The 14,051-nt window shown below is 40.6% G+C and overlaps 1 protein-coding gene across 6 annotated transcripts in view; it reads left to right on the forward strand.

Moving 5' to 3' along the window:
* The window catches only part of CHD7 (chromodomain helicase DNA binding protein 7), a 202,266-nt gene that overhangs the window by 43,825 nt on the left and 144,390 nt on the right, over nucleotides 1–14,051 (forward strand). The window lies entirely within an intron of this gene.

Below are 14,051 nucleotides of genomic sequence, written 5' to 3' on the forward strand. Positions count from 1 at the left end.
GCATTGGTTCCTATTGCCCATGGATAAAAGAGGTGTCGTTTTTGTATAAATGGAATGAAAGGTGTCGAATGAAATGAATTTGGTACAAAACAGGGTTTAAGTCAAAGCCCTGTGTGCTTGCTACCATGGTATGGCTGTGAAACTATTCTTGCTAGTTATTTAATATTTTCAGATTCAATGTTTTTATTTGGGCTCAGAATGAATTTATTATTTAGTTTTGTTCAGCCAAGGAAAAGTGGAGATGAAACAATAGTTAGAAGGCCATTGCCACAGGACCCAGAACCATACGTAGTACTTTCCTCCTGACATTGCAAAAAAACAACACCACACACAATATTGCAGAAGGGGAATAAAAAGAAATGAAGTGACACCCAGGGGAAGAAAGGTTGAAAGAGAAGGAATAATAAAAAAGGAAAGTTTGAAGGGGGAATGGAACCACAAGTCTAGATGCTCACTAGTTCTCCTAATCCTGCTAGCAGATGCAGATATTGGACCCATGGAAAACCCTTTCATTTGAACAACAGCAGCCAACAATCCCTGCCCTACAAAAGCCCTGCCGACCTTCTAACAAGCTCAGTGTGTGCAGGGGAGGTACTGGTGGGCACCATGTTTCCTATAGGCCCCACTTTGGGGACTCCTGTTCTAATCTAAGCTTACTGTAGCCAGTAAATTTAGATTGAAGTAACTCTGCATATGATTATACTTTGCTAAAGATACTGAATTTTACAGCCCCTCTTGATATATGATGTAACTTTTTGCGAAACTGTAGGAGACTTGCTTTCTAAAATAACAGTGGACACCACTAAAATTTGTATGAGTTAAAATGAATCACTTAGACTGAAAGAAGTGTCATTTTTGTATAAATGGAACTGAAGGATTCCAGTAGGTTCCTCTGGAACAAGTAATTCTCTATTAAAATCATTCTGTGGACTGACAGGCTACTTATTTTATTAGTCAAATGTAGTTAGTTGACTGTGTAGCTTACCTTGTTAAATATTGAAGCAAATCAGGAATGTTGTGATGCATTTTCAGTTGGCTACCTTACAAGGAAAATTTAAAATTATTTTTAAAATGTTTTTAATTTAAATCAGATTTATTGGAGTTCTACCAAAAAAACTTTTAAAAATATTTTGATTTATATCTTTGCATTTTCAGATTTCATTTTAAACTCTTAAAATTGAAGTAATGATCCTTGACTTTGTCAAGAGAGAACTATGGAAAAAGATGGTCAGTTGTTATTTAGCAATACAGTTCAAGCACTTAAATTATGCCATGATTCTGAGTCTCAGGGACATTGTCTATATAATCTGCTGACCTGTGTGGGCAACCTTGTATTTTAGTTCGTCTAAGAAGTTCTTGATCATGCAGTTAGCTCAGTACTCATAATTACATGTTGTAAGCATGTAACTACCAAACAATTTTCTTCTCTTTCTTGGAGAACAATGACTTGATCAGTTACTACCACAAGCTCTTGGCCTTTTTGAGATTCATTATTGTTCATGAAGCGAGCTCGTTAAAAAAGGAACATACTAAAATGGAAAACAGCATTGGAAAAAGCAATGTTGGTTCCAACAGTCTCATCTACAAAAAACTGACATGTCTGTGGGTCAGAAAGCAGATTCTATTTGAGGTCCTATAGATCATTATCTATAAATAAGCAGTAAACAGTTTATCATTTTCTAAAGTCATAATGGTAGTAACAACTGGTCAGTATTTTTATTGGTACTTTTATTTGGAAGTTTCCAAATAATGGAAATATTTATTTAAACCCAACTTTGTTTATGGTTATTTAATTTACTTTTATTCCAAATCATTTCAAGCTGCCACATCAGTCTTTTCATTTATGCCTTCTATATATAAAACCTCAAATCCATTCTTTGGATAGGAGCTTTATATGCAGTTGTACACTCTTTATTTGCTGTACATATCAGTGAAATAACATTCTAAAAATCTTGCTAGTGTTTCATTGTTTTTACCCTCTATGTCTAACACTAGATTTATTAGTAAAAGTCCTACAGGAATGCAATACTGGAGAACCAGTGGAATGTAGTAGTTATACTACCAAGCTTGGAAAACGTGAATTCAGACCCTCCCTCAACCATGAAGCTCATTGGTTGGTCTTTTCTTAGTTTGTTCTGAAAATGAAGAAGACAACTACATACAGTGCCTTAAACACTCTGGAAGAAGCATGTGATAAAAATGATACCTTGGCATTTGATATCTTGGTATTTTGCCATTTAAAGTGTGTTCTTTGGCTATCTTGGCTGGTAACCATTTGTGCCCTGTTGTAATAAATGGGCTTAGACTGGAATAAATCTATTTAAGAATGCATGGTTGTGTATTATGTTACTCACCATCACTGCATGCTGAAAACAGAGAACTCCCTGGATTGCCTATTTCATGTGTATTGAAAATTAACTCTTGATCATAGTACAGATTTTTATGCACTGTCTCATTAGTGTCTAGTTCATTTGGTATAAAAAGTGAAATAAATGCCACTGCAGTAAACAGCACAGTGTCTAATGAGGTGGGTAGGACTGTGTATTTTTTCATAAGCATTTTTAGAATTTTAACTGTTCTAAATTTAAGTTGTCATTTTAGTTTCTTTAATTGAGAAATGACATATGTTACAACCTTAAGTTGGTTCTAAGAAATATCTCACTTGAAAAACAAATATATGATAGAACTGGACGAAACATAAAATGCTGAAGTTTTACCTGAATCAGACCTCTGTTGAAGACTTTCTATTCGTTAGCTCCATCATCAACCGACTTCAACCAAGAAATCAAAAGGAGGTTGAGACTAGGAAGGGCAGAAATGATTCTTACATGTAATGATGTGTCTCTGACAACCAAGATGGAGTTAGTTCATGCCATGGTATTCCCTATTACTGTGTATGGGCGTGAAAGGTGGACAATGAATAAAGTTGACAGAAAGATACTAGTTTCCTTTAAAATATGGTGTAGAAGAAGAGTGTTATGAATACTGTGGACTCCAAAAAATAGACTAGATCAAATTAAGCCTGGAAGCTAAAATGACTGAGGCTATTGTATTTTGGTCGCATAATGAGAAGAAAAGAGTCACTTGGAAAAGACAATAATGCTAGGAAAGATTGAAGGCAGTAAGAAAAGAGTAAGACCCAACATGATATGGATTGATTCGTTAAAGGAAGCCACAGTCCTTAGTAAGGCTGTTAACAATGAAATGTTTTGGAGAACATTGATTCATAGGGTCACAATGAGTTAGAAGTGACTTGATGGCACTTAACATGCACATATATGCACTACTCTGGAATTAACACAGTTGGAAAGAGCTGAATCGCACTACTGAGATAATCCTAGAAAAAAATTGAGGGAAAAGTGTGGAAAGAATCTTAGCATACATAAGTAGTGAACCTGCAAGGCAAACAGGGTATTGTTAACTTACAAAAATAGGAGTTTATTCAAAATTTGGGGTGATGGTGGTGGTATTAAAAACACTGAGTTTAAAGGTAGGGTGGTAGCATTCTGCTCACTTATTCTTGAATATAAGAATTCTGTCACAGTAGTATCTTGTGATATTGAATACTGAACAGAAAACTATTCCTCTAAACCCCCACCCTGGAAGAGTAAACCTTGAAGTGGTTGGAGGAGAGGATAATAATTTGTGCGTGTATTCTGAATATTTGAAGGAACTGCTGGACACAGTCTTTTTAGATCTTGGAAGTTAAGCCCTGGTTAGTTTAGCCCTGGTTAGTTTTTAGATGGGAGACCCACAGGGTAGTCCAGGGTCAATTTCCCACTTGCGGAATCGACCTAGGATTGACCTAGGTTTGACCTAGGAATTCCCCACATCTGCTGAGTTCAACCCAGGTCCGTTCCAGCTCAGCCCCTTCTTACCATTAAATTTCTGACTCCACCAGGGAGGTACAGTTTTTTCTGCCGACCTAGGTCAAACTCTGGTCGAAGCTGGTAAAGTGGGGAATCTCCCTCACCGTGATTCTCCCGTTCAGCCAATCACAGATAAGTGTTTTGGGCATGCGCAGAACGGGAGACTCATGGTGGGGAAAAGCGCACCTTAAAAAAAATGTTCCCTCTTGTATAAAAAGTGATAGCCATACATATAAACGGCGCACGTTTACACCTCTGATAGCAACGAAGTTGCAACATTTTCCCCGCCTAGCAACATAACGGCCGATCGATTACACTCCCTCCCTCCTTCCTTTCTGGTGGCATGTTAAAAACGTTTGTCATTCTGAGGAATAGATGCCACTTTGATCTGATAGCCGAGTAGAGCAGACAACAGCCAATCAGAAATGAAGAGAAGATGAAGCACCGAGGTGATCCCGCCTTCTGAGCACAGCTCCAGCACGATGACCTCAGCTGCTGTGGGGAGTGACTGTGGAACGTTCGTGACCAGTGGTCAGTGCAATTTCATGGCGGACCAGGTTAAGACCTAGGTTACGCATTCCGCCCAAGTGGGGAATGGAGCCCAAGTGTCCACTACAGAGGGAGGAAGGGCAAATGTCTGTGGTGTTGAAAATCCTACAAGGTCGCCATAAGTCAACTCTGATGGCATTTTTCGCCACCACTGAAAGAACTGTTTGAACAAAAAATGCTTATTTGAAACTATACCCTGTTCAGAAGAAGATGGCATGAGATTTGTGAAATCATCTGCCATTTCTTGGACCTTCTTTGTTCTAGAATGCTCCGCTTGGGTCCTAGAGCCTTGGGGACAGAACAAGGTAGCCACCAGGACCCAAACAGAGCATTCTAGAAGAAAGACGGTCAAGGAAATGGCAGATGAATTAACAAATCTCTTGTCATCCTTATCCTGAACAGGGTATAGGAGAAACTAGAGTGGACTAGCTGTATGTGCTTTCTAGACATATCCTGTTCACTATGAAGAAGAAGAGTTTGGATTTATATCCCCCCTTTCTCTTCTGTAGGAGACTCAAAGGGGCTTACAATCTCCTTGCCCTTCCTCCCTCACAACAAACACCCTGTGAGGTAGGTGGGGCTGAGAGAGCTCAGAGAAGCTGTGACTAGCCCAAGGTCATCCAGCTGGTGTGTGTGGGAGTGTACAGGCTAATCTGAATTCCCCAGATAAGCCTCCACAGCTCAGGCGGCAGAGCTGGCAATCAAACCCATTTCTCCAGATTAGATACACGAGCTCTTAACCTCCTACGCCACTGCTGCTCCTATCATCATTTCTCAATTAAATTTAGTTCTGGGTAGAGTTCTTGTATTAATTTCTGTATGAGTGATATACCTAGTAAAATAAAATCTATGCTACAGGGACTTCAGTGACAAAAGTGATCAGAAAGGAATGGGTGGGGGTTGGTTGGTAAGAAAGAGTGGACAGAAAGGGAAGATTGAGCAGACAGAGAAAGAAGCAGATGGGTGGGGGAGGAGCAATGGTTACTATAAGTGGGTGGGAGTGTGGCTGGATAAATTGCCAAGCTATTCAAGGGAAAAGAGCGGGGGGTGGGTAGGGAAGGCCAGGTAGTTGTGTGGGAGACACAAGCAGGATCATAACTAGGAGTTTGCATGGGAGGCGGATGGATTTCTGCTCCAGTTGAATACCTGAAAACAGTAGTAGGAGTTCCATCTGTATCTTCATTTGAAGTGATATATTAAAAACTGGATATAGTGAAACACATTGCGTTCTGGTGCTTCCCTTCAACCCTTCTGCCTCTGAAACAGCAGAAGGCCTAATGGTGTATTCTGACCATACACAACATGGTTGGGGTGAGAAGAACATGCTGTGCTATGCTATCTTAGCACATGTATATTCTTTTTTGCTGTTGGAGAGGATTGAAAATAGAGAAGAGAAAAATTTGTGTAAATAGGTAGTTTTTGGACAGAAAAACCTCTCTTACAGTAGCAATAGGACTGGCAGCATATTTGGTTAATGCAGCAGTGCACAGCTTGACAGCTAGGTGAGTCAGTCCAGTGGTTGCTGTCGACTCTGCTGAAGGAGAGATCAGAACACTTTCAGATAACCCCTAGTCATTCCTATTACCACAACTATGAGGTTATGGATTACAGTACGGTAACATGCTGTGAAAAGAGGGAAATAGTTCCTTAGGAAGTCCTGCCTCTTTGGTAATAAATAAGTACCCAAGTTCTACCATTTAGCTTTCTGGCCTGAAAAATTCCTTGATATTTGGGGAAAGTACCAGGAGAAGGTAAAGCCTGGGAAGGGGAGGAAGCTCAGAAGGGATGTGATGTTACATCCTATGATGTCATGTCAGTGTCAGATGAGCTTGTTCACCACCCCCCTTTCTGTGAGGTCATGTCCTCCTTTCAAATAGGTTAAATTTAAATTATTTGCCTCATGTCACTTCGCCCTGCCTTTTTCTTCCTCTGTAAATGACTTAGAGACTTTTGCATACATTTATATGTCATATTACAGTAGTACCTCGGTTTATCGTTGACTTCGTTTTTTGTTGGTTTCGGTTTTCGTCAACTTTTTCTGGGCAAAATTTGTCTCGGTTTTCGTCAATTGCCTCGGTTTTTGTCCTCAAACCCAGAAAAAATTTGCCCAGAAAAAGTCCACGAAAATCGAAACCGACAAAAAGTCCACGCAATCCAAAACCGACTGGGGTTTGAGGAAGCCCAGCCAGGAGGCAGAGGGAGCTCCTTATTTGGGCAGTGACTCCTCTTGATGTCACTGCCCAAATAAGGAGCTCTCTCTGCCTCCCGGTTGGGGTTTGAGGAAGCCGTTTGAGGCACTTTTGGGAGTACCTTGAATGGATTAATTTGATTTACATTGATGCCTATGGGAAATGGTGCCTCGGTTTTCGTCGATTTTGGTTTTCGTCGATTCCTTTCGAATGAATTATCTACAAAAACCGAGGTACCACTGTATCTCTTTGATCCCAAATATTTGTATTTGTATAAGTAATTGATATTCGTTTATGTTCCACTGAATCTAAAATAACCTTTCAAAATCCTCTTTTTACTTGACTTGTTATTAAGGAGACAAATTCACTCACAACACCCCTAGGAGGACGACACCCAAAAGTAGTTTTATCTTCTCTTAATCCCAAACTGACCTTTACTGTCATAACAAGTGTCAGTTTTCTCCTGGCCTGAACTGTGTACCATCATGAAGGTAAGGGCCCTCCCCATTTTTGAGTGTCTGGGTACCTTTGGAATTCTGATACAGTGTTGTGGATGTAGCTGTCACAGGAGGCAGAGCAGAGCCAGCCATAGAATGACTGCTGAAGCTTATCTTCAGTTACACAGTAAAAATCTTTGTACTGTGGTGGTAGCTGGGCCAAAGCCTCACCTGACCCTAAACACTTTCTAAAAACACTTGGCCAGCACCCAAGGGCACCATGCCAAGGACCCCTGCTCTAGAGATCTATCAAATATGGGTGCTGTGACTTCCATTTTTCTTTGATTCTATGGTATACTGTAGAGTCCGCCCTCAAAAGCTGCAATGTAATCCAGGTGAACTGATCTCTGGATATTAGTTGTAATTCTGGGGGAACTCTGGGCACCAGTTTGAGGTTGGGAACCCTGCCAGAGAGAAAATGTAGCCACACAACACAGGTCTATTGGGCTGCGAGTTTGCACATTTGCACTAAGGATTGTACTTGCACCGTTCAACATCTGTGCAAAATCCCAGGGGAGCTCATCCGTGGATTTTCAAAATACAAACAAAAGGTTTGTGTAAGTTTGTGTAGCCAAGCAACCATTGTAGCCAATGGTTGTACCATTGTAGCCAAGCAACTGGAGCAGATCCGTGTGTAGAGAGAGGAAAAGCCACAGCAACCATGTGCCTTAGAACCAAGAGCAACTTTGACACAGAACAGCATCTGCTGGACAATTCTTATTAGTATCATCTTTACAGCTGAGCTTTCTTTTGCTACTATGTGAATCACCTTGAATCTTGGAAGGTATTTGGGACTTGCAATGCATTTTAAAGACAAAGGCTTTTGGCCTGTGGCTCATGGCCTGGAATGCACAACAACTTGCAGAAGGTTCAACTCTTCTGGAAAGAGAGAGTTTCTCCAGTTACATAAGTGGTTACTGACATAGAACTTTACCTGTTGAACAATGCTGACATGAGTACACCATGACCGGACCTCTGGTCTGTTGTAGCAGTTTCTGGGCAGTCACTACCATGTTGATTGTTCAGAGTTTGGGTGGTTTATTACCTGTAGCAAAATGTCTGATGTCTCCAGTCCTTCTGGAGTTTTTTCCCCATTGTTTCTTCAGCTGCCTTTATTTGACATATTACTGTTAAAAATGTATTACTTCTGATGGTGATGGGATATCATCTGTGATGCAGAAGAATAACCTTCCCCCCTTTTTGTGTAGGTGCTCTAGTGTCACTTTGCGGTTACATTTTGAAGTGGCAATTCAAAAATGGCTCAGCCTTCATTTCTGTTTACCAAACCAAAATGGAAGACAAAATAAAGCCCCATTACCTGCAAGAACAGAATCATGTAGCCCAGTGCGCTCTCTCTCTCTCTCTCTCTCTCTCTCTCTCTCTCTCTCTCTCACACACACACACACACACACACACACACACACACACTCACACACACACACACTCACTCACTCACTCACTCACTCACTCACTCACTCACTCACTCACTCACTCACTCACTCACTCATTGTAGCCAGGTTTGATCTGTGGTAAGCCGTGATCATTACTGCAGCAGTCCCCAATTACATGCAGCAGTTACTCCTAGTACTCTTTTTAATTACCCCAGCTTCAAAATCGCTCTCTGCCCTAACATGACATGGGTAGTTTGATATGACAAAGCTGATTCAATTGACTGTGCTAGTTTTTATCTCTTCCTCACGATTACATTGCTAGTTGGATATGACAAATAATTTTTAAAAATTCTTTATGAAAATGGAGGAGGAGAACGAGTGAAAGGAGAAAATGGCTGAAGGAGAGGTTTGTCGACTACATGGGGAAGGAGATAAGGACCAGGTGTTTGATGGGGAAAAGAGACAAAGATAGTTTCAATATGATCGTGCACTCTAGGGAAGCTGGCTCAGAAATTGATTTTTCAAAAAAAGAAAGAAAGCATGGTAAAAGTGCTCAAGAAAACAGTGGAGGAAAAATGAAATGGGAATATTTCTTGACCCAAATGGAATTAAAAGAAAAATGCAGCATTTGGTGGAAAGATGTTATAAACAACTTGTGTGGGGGGAAAAGTGAAGAAAGGTCAGTCTTCCCTGTGTCTCCTATTGGATTTATCTTCAGCCTTTGGCGTAGTGGGCAATGCCATCTTGTTACAGCACTTGGAGGCAGAAGTATACATCAGGAGTTGTGCTTTGAACTAGTTAAAATCATTCCTCATGGACCAAACAGTTGTCACTGGTAGAAACCAGATTTCCTTAGTGTGGGATTATCCATAATTAGTGTGGGGTCCCATATGGCACAGTCCTGTCCCCCATGCCCTTCAATCTTTATGTAAAGCATTTAGGCCAAATAATTGTGGGGTTGGCCATTATCAATATGCAGACAATACTCTGCTGTATATAGCTTTAACCAAATTTCCTGATGGTAGAAGTCTAAACTTTTGCCTGGCTGCTATGGTTAAATGACTGAGTGAACAAACTGAAACCAAACTCTGGAAAAACAGAAGTAACAGAAGAAGAAAATCAACCACAACCAGAAATAATGCTGGTTCGTAAGATGGCAGTCTTGAAGGACATGATGCTCTCCACTTTTGAAAAGGTTCAGCTGACCCTTGCCAGATTAGTTAAGAGCCTTGGGTTTGTACTGGACCCAAAAGTATAACTGGAGAAGCAAGTTAATGCAGTTGCTAAAAATGTTTTCTTCCAGTTCAGCCTAGATTTTTTAATGCCCCTTACCTTGAAAGGATAACTTGGCCACATGGATCCATGCCATGATAGCATCAAGACTAGACTACTGTAATGCACTGTACATCAGTCTGTTTTTGAACTCAATTCAGAAACTCCAGTTGGTGCAGAAGGCTATTAGGAGCAAGATGGAGCATGCATATTACTCCCATTCTACTGTCATTCCTCTGACTACCCGACTGTTACTGGACTCAATTAAAAATATTAGGTATTATGTACTAAGATCCTCATATCTGTGAGATGGTCTCTCTCTATGCTTCACTATGACAGCTCATCCAAGGTCTTCTGCAGGTGCCAACCTGCAAATGGCAAAATCAGCAACTGCCCGTATATGATCTTTCTCTGTTGTACCCCCCCCCCCCTTTGGAATGTCTCACTAGAAGAGGTCAGGAAGGCTCTCTCTCTCTTGGCTTTCCAGAAACTGTGTAGAACTGAATTATAGAAGAGGGCCTTTCTGTGTGGGTAGTACAGTAGCACTGTACAAAGGGCTTTTTAAATTTACTTGGATAAATTATTGTGGACTGTGGTCTGTACTACTGTGTATGGTTTGCTGTAAATTAGATCATGTTTTGTAATTTTGCATAATTTAATGTCTCATGTTAACAGTTTATACTTTTCTTCGGTTCTGCTTTAGACTTCTGGTTGGTTCTTCAACCCAAATACTATTATATTGTTTATTGAATGTCCCATCTTGTTGATTGTATTCACTCATTGTGTAATTCACCTTCAGGCCAAGTGAGAAAGGCAGTCTATAAATAGTGTAAAAATAAATGTTAAAAATTGACAGATTTGTTGTTTGAGGCTATGGTGACTGATCAGGAGCAGCTGGGAAAGGTAGAGAGGTGCCGCCCTAGATGAAATCTTAAGGGCAGTATATAAAGGGGTCTTACACCTATGATAGAGCTGTTATTTTTGACAAATGTGAAGTTTTGAAATGCAGTAGGGCAATGTACTGTGGAAAGAAGAAAATTCTTCCTTCGCAAGGAAGAATTTCTAACCTTTGTGGTTAGAAATCAGTACCTTCGTCTGCCAGAATAAACCACTGTACTAGGAAGTTCTCATTGTATTAGGAAATGCACTAAATCTATATATATATAAATCTATCAGTGCGTTTTTCTGCTGACAGGTAATCTCCCAAACAACTGGACCGATTGCTTTGAAATTTTCACACAACATCACATTCGCGTGTGGCCAGGTTTCCATACTGTTTCCACACCTCCTGTTGTGTACATGTCACAACTGTGCCAGTTATTGTGTACATGCCACACCTGTGACAGTTGGAACCACAGTTCTGTTCCGCAACAGCGCCATCTGCTGGCCGTCAAAGCAGCACTCTCTGATACAAGGGAAACAACCATGCCTTCCTTGAAAACCGCTGCCATCTGGAGTGAAAAAGATGGGGCCCACCATCTGGACATGGCCCACCCACCCTAGCGGAGGAAGGGGAAGGTGAGGGAGGGTCCAGGGGGTTGCTGGACCATACGCTCTGAAATTTGAACACAACGTAGCTCATGCCTCCCAGCGTGTTTTCAGCTAGGTAATTTGCCTGCAAGGGAAGGGAGTGAAAGAGACAGGGTCTGCCACCTGGGCATGGCCGACCCACCCTAGCAGAGGAAGGGGAACGTTAGGGAGGGACGGGGCGGGATGCCATGCAAGGGAACAGGAGAGAGGGAGGGGAGTGGGGGCCCCTCGCCCCTCCCCTCCCTTGCAAGCATTGTGCAATGACACATGTTCGAACCATTCGCTTCCCCTTTTCTTTCTTTTCCGCTTGACCAGACTGAGCCACAGCAATGTGTGGCCACGCCCGCTAGTTAAAAATATAGAGGAGTTATATGATGAATGATAACTTACATACTTGGTTGTGGAGATCATGCCCATGAACACTGAAGAGCAAGAATGAACATGTTCTTTTACAGTGTACTGAAACGAAAATCACACCCAGAAAATACATTTAGAAAAGTTCAAAAAATTAAGTGCTTGTGTGTGAACACTTATCAACCTTGAATCTAGGACAAGGGAGTTAGAGTACCTGATATTAGAAGATTACACATGTGTTATGAGAATCTTGACATTTACTGTGTTTATAATAATTGTTGGAATGTAGTTATCCATAAAATTTATAGAAGGGATAGAGTGGGTTACACTGCTGTCTTAGGTGCCAATGATGGAATTTAGGGCAATTTATTCAAAACCTTTAGAAGAACAAAATCATTCGAAGAAGCAATGTAATTTGAAGTACTAGGCCAAAACAGGAAAATGTATCAAGAGTGCATCCCTCAGTTTTTGACCAAAGCTCTGACGGAGATCTTCAAACACAGAAATGTAGGGAAGCACCAAAAGAAGAAAATACTATAGTGACAGGTAACTTCAGATAAACCCAAAATGAATAAGGTAATTTTATATTCAGATTCATGGCAAAACATCAAAATTTCTATGTATAGTAAGTGATTATGCCTTGGATGAAATGACAGGGATATAAGTGATGGTTGATTTAATACTAAGCAGTTAAAATGTGATGCAAAGAATCTCAGGATCAGAAACTATAATCAAATGAAACTTGTACGCAAGCAGAACATTTTGCAGCATGTCCAACATGTTTGCATTTGATTTCAGAAGGACTGCTTCCAAAAATCAATTAAAACACAGGTAAGCACATTCAATTAAAACACAGGTAAAACACATCCATCCATCCATCCATCCATCCATCCATCCATCCATCCATCCATCCATCCATCCATCCATCTAAACACTGATGTGTGTTTAAAGTCTTCTCAAGTCACATCTGGCTTAGGGCAGTCACAACAAGAGGCTTTCAAGCAAGTGAGAAGCAGAGATGCCTTGCTACTCCCTTTCTTGGCTGAGTGTTCCTTGGTCTTCCTTCCAATAACTGATCCTGCTTAGCTTCCAGAATCCAATGACACTGGGCTGAATCATGCCACCTTCCCTCCCAAAATATTGATAGACCTGTCTTTTCCCAATGTGGAGTCCTGAAGAAATACCAGTAGTTGTCAAATTGTAAAACATCTAAAATTCAATAACTATAAGCCCAATTAAATCATTCTTTATCTTTAAGACTAAAATTGATGATCTTTAGACTACAAATTATTCAGGCTTAAAGTATCAACATAAAGTTAACTGTGCTGGAGCTTTCTCAGTATATTCAGGGAGGATGTTTCAAAGTCTGGGGCTACTACAGAATGAGCTGTGTGTATCTTTGCTCAGAAGAGGACAGACAGAGGTCCCTTCCGCACATGCAGAATAATGCACTTTCAAACTGCTTTCAGTTTGCAGAATAGCAAAATCCACTTGCAAACAGTTGTGAAAGTGGATTGAAAACGTAGTATTCTGCATGTGCAGAAGGGGCCAGAAGAGAGTAGTTGTTATAAAGACTGGAGCTTCTATATAGGTTCATAAAAAAATGGCAGTCCTTCAGGTATGTGGTTCTAGGTAATGGTGCATTAAAAATAGTTGAGACTTGAAACGACGGCAGCATGTATCAGTACAGCCAGATCAGGTGAGCCTAGTGATAGCTTCTAGTTCAGATAGAGTTGGAAAAAATGCTTTTCTAGCTATCATACCAATTTGCTTTTTAAGAATCCCAAACTTCTCTCAGTGTGTGAGTCACCCTGTATAAAATGGGGAGAACAATCCCATCAACCAATGTTGCTTCTGTCTAAGAGACCTTGACAGTAACAAAACTGAACATAATGGGGAGAAAACTGACAAGGCCACATTCCCTTTTTCATTATATTTCATCTTGGGACTACTCAGACTTGTCATAGTAGGTTCAGGCCCCCCCCCCCCCCCCCGCCCACACACACACCAAAAAAAGCTTTTTAAAAAATAAAGCATAATTAACTGTCTTAATTGAGATTTTAAATAGTAATATTGTATGTGTTATTTATCATTGTTGTATTTACAGTGTAAGGTGTTTTGAGTTCTGCAAAGTAGAAAGGTGGCTAATAAATTTAGAAAGGAAGGGAATTCGTTAGCAAGATTCAGTGATAGCTGCTGTCTTAGAAAACTAGTTCTGGAGCAGGCCTTTGGAAATGCATGGATGTAAACAGGCTTATCAATGATATTTAGTCATAGTGGATAAATGGAGCTGTAGGAACACCAAATTATGAACACAAAAATGGACTGTGGCTCTGACCTTTTCAGGTGCATCTGGCTGGCTGCTGTTGGAATGCAGATGTCCAACTAAAGGGCCTCAGT

The sequence above is a fragment of the Sphaerodactylus townsendi genome, linkage group LG09 (assembly GCF_021028975.2).
Source record: "Sphaerodactylus townsendi isolate TG3544 linkage group LG09, MPM_Stown_v2.3, whole genome shotgun sequence".
NCBI lineage: Eukaryota > Metazoa > Chordata > Lepidosauria > Squamata > Sphaerodactylidae > Sphaerodactylus > Sphaerodactylus townsendi.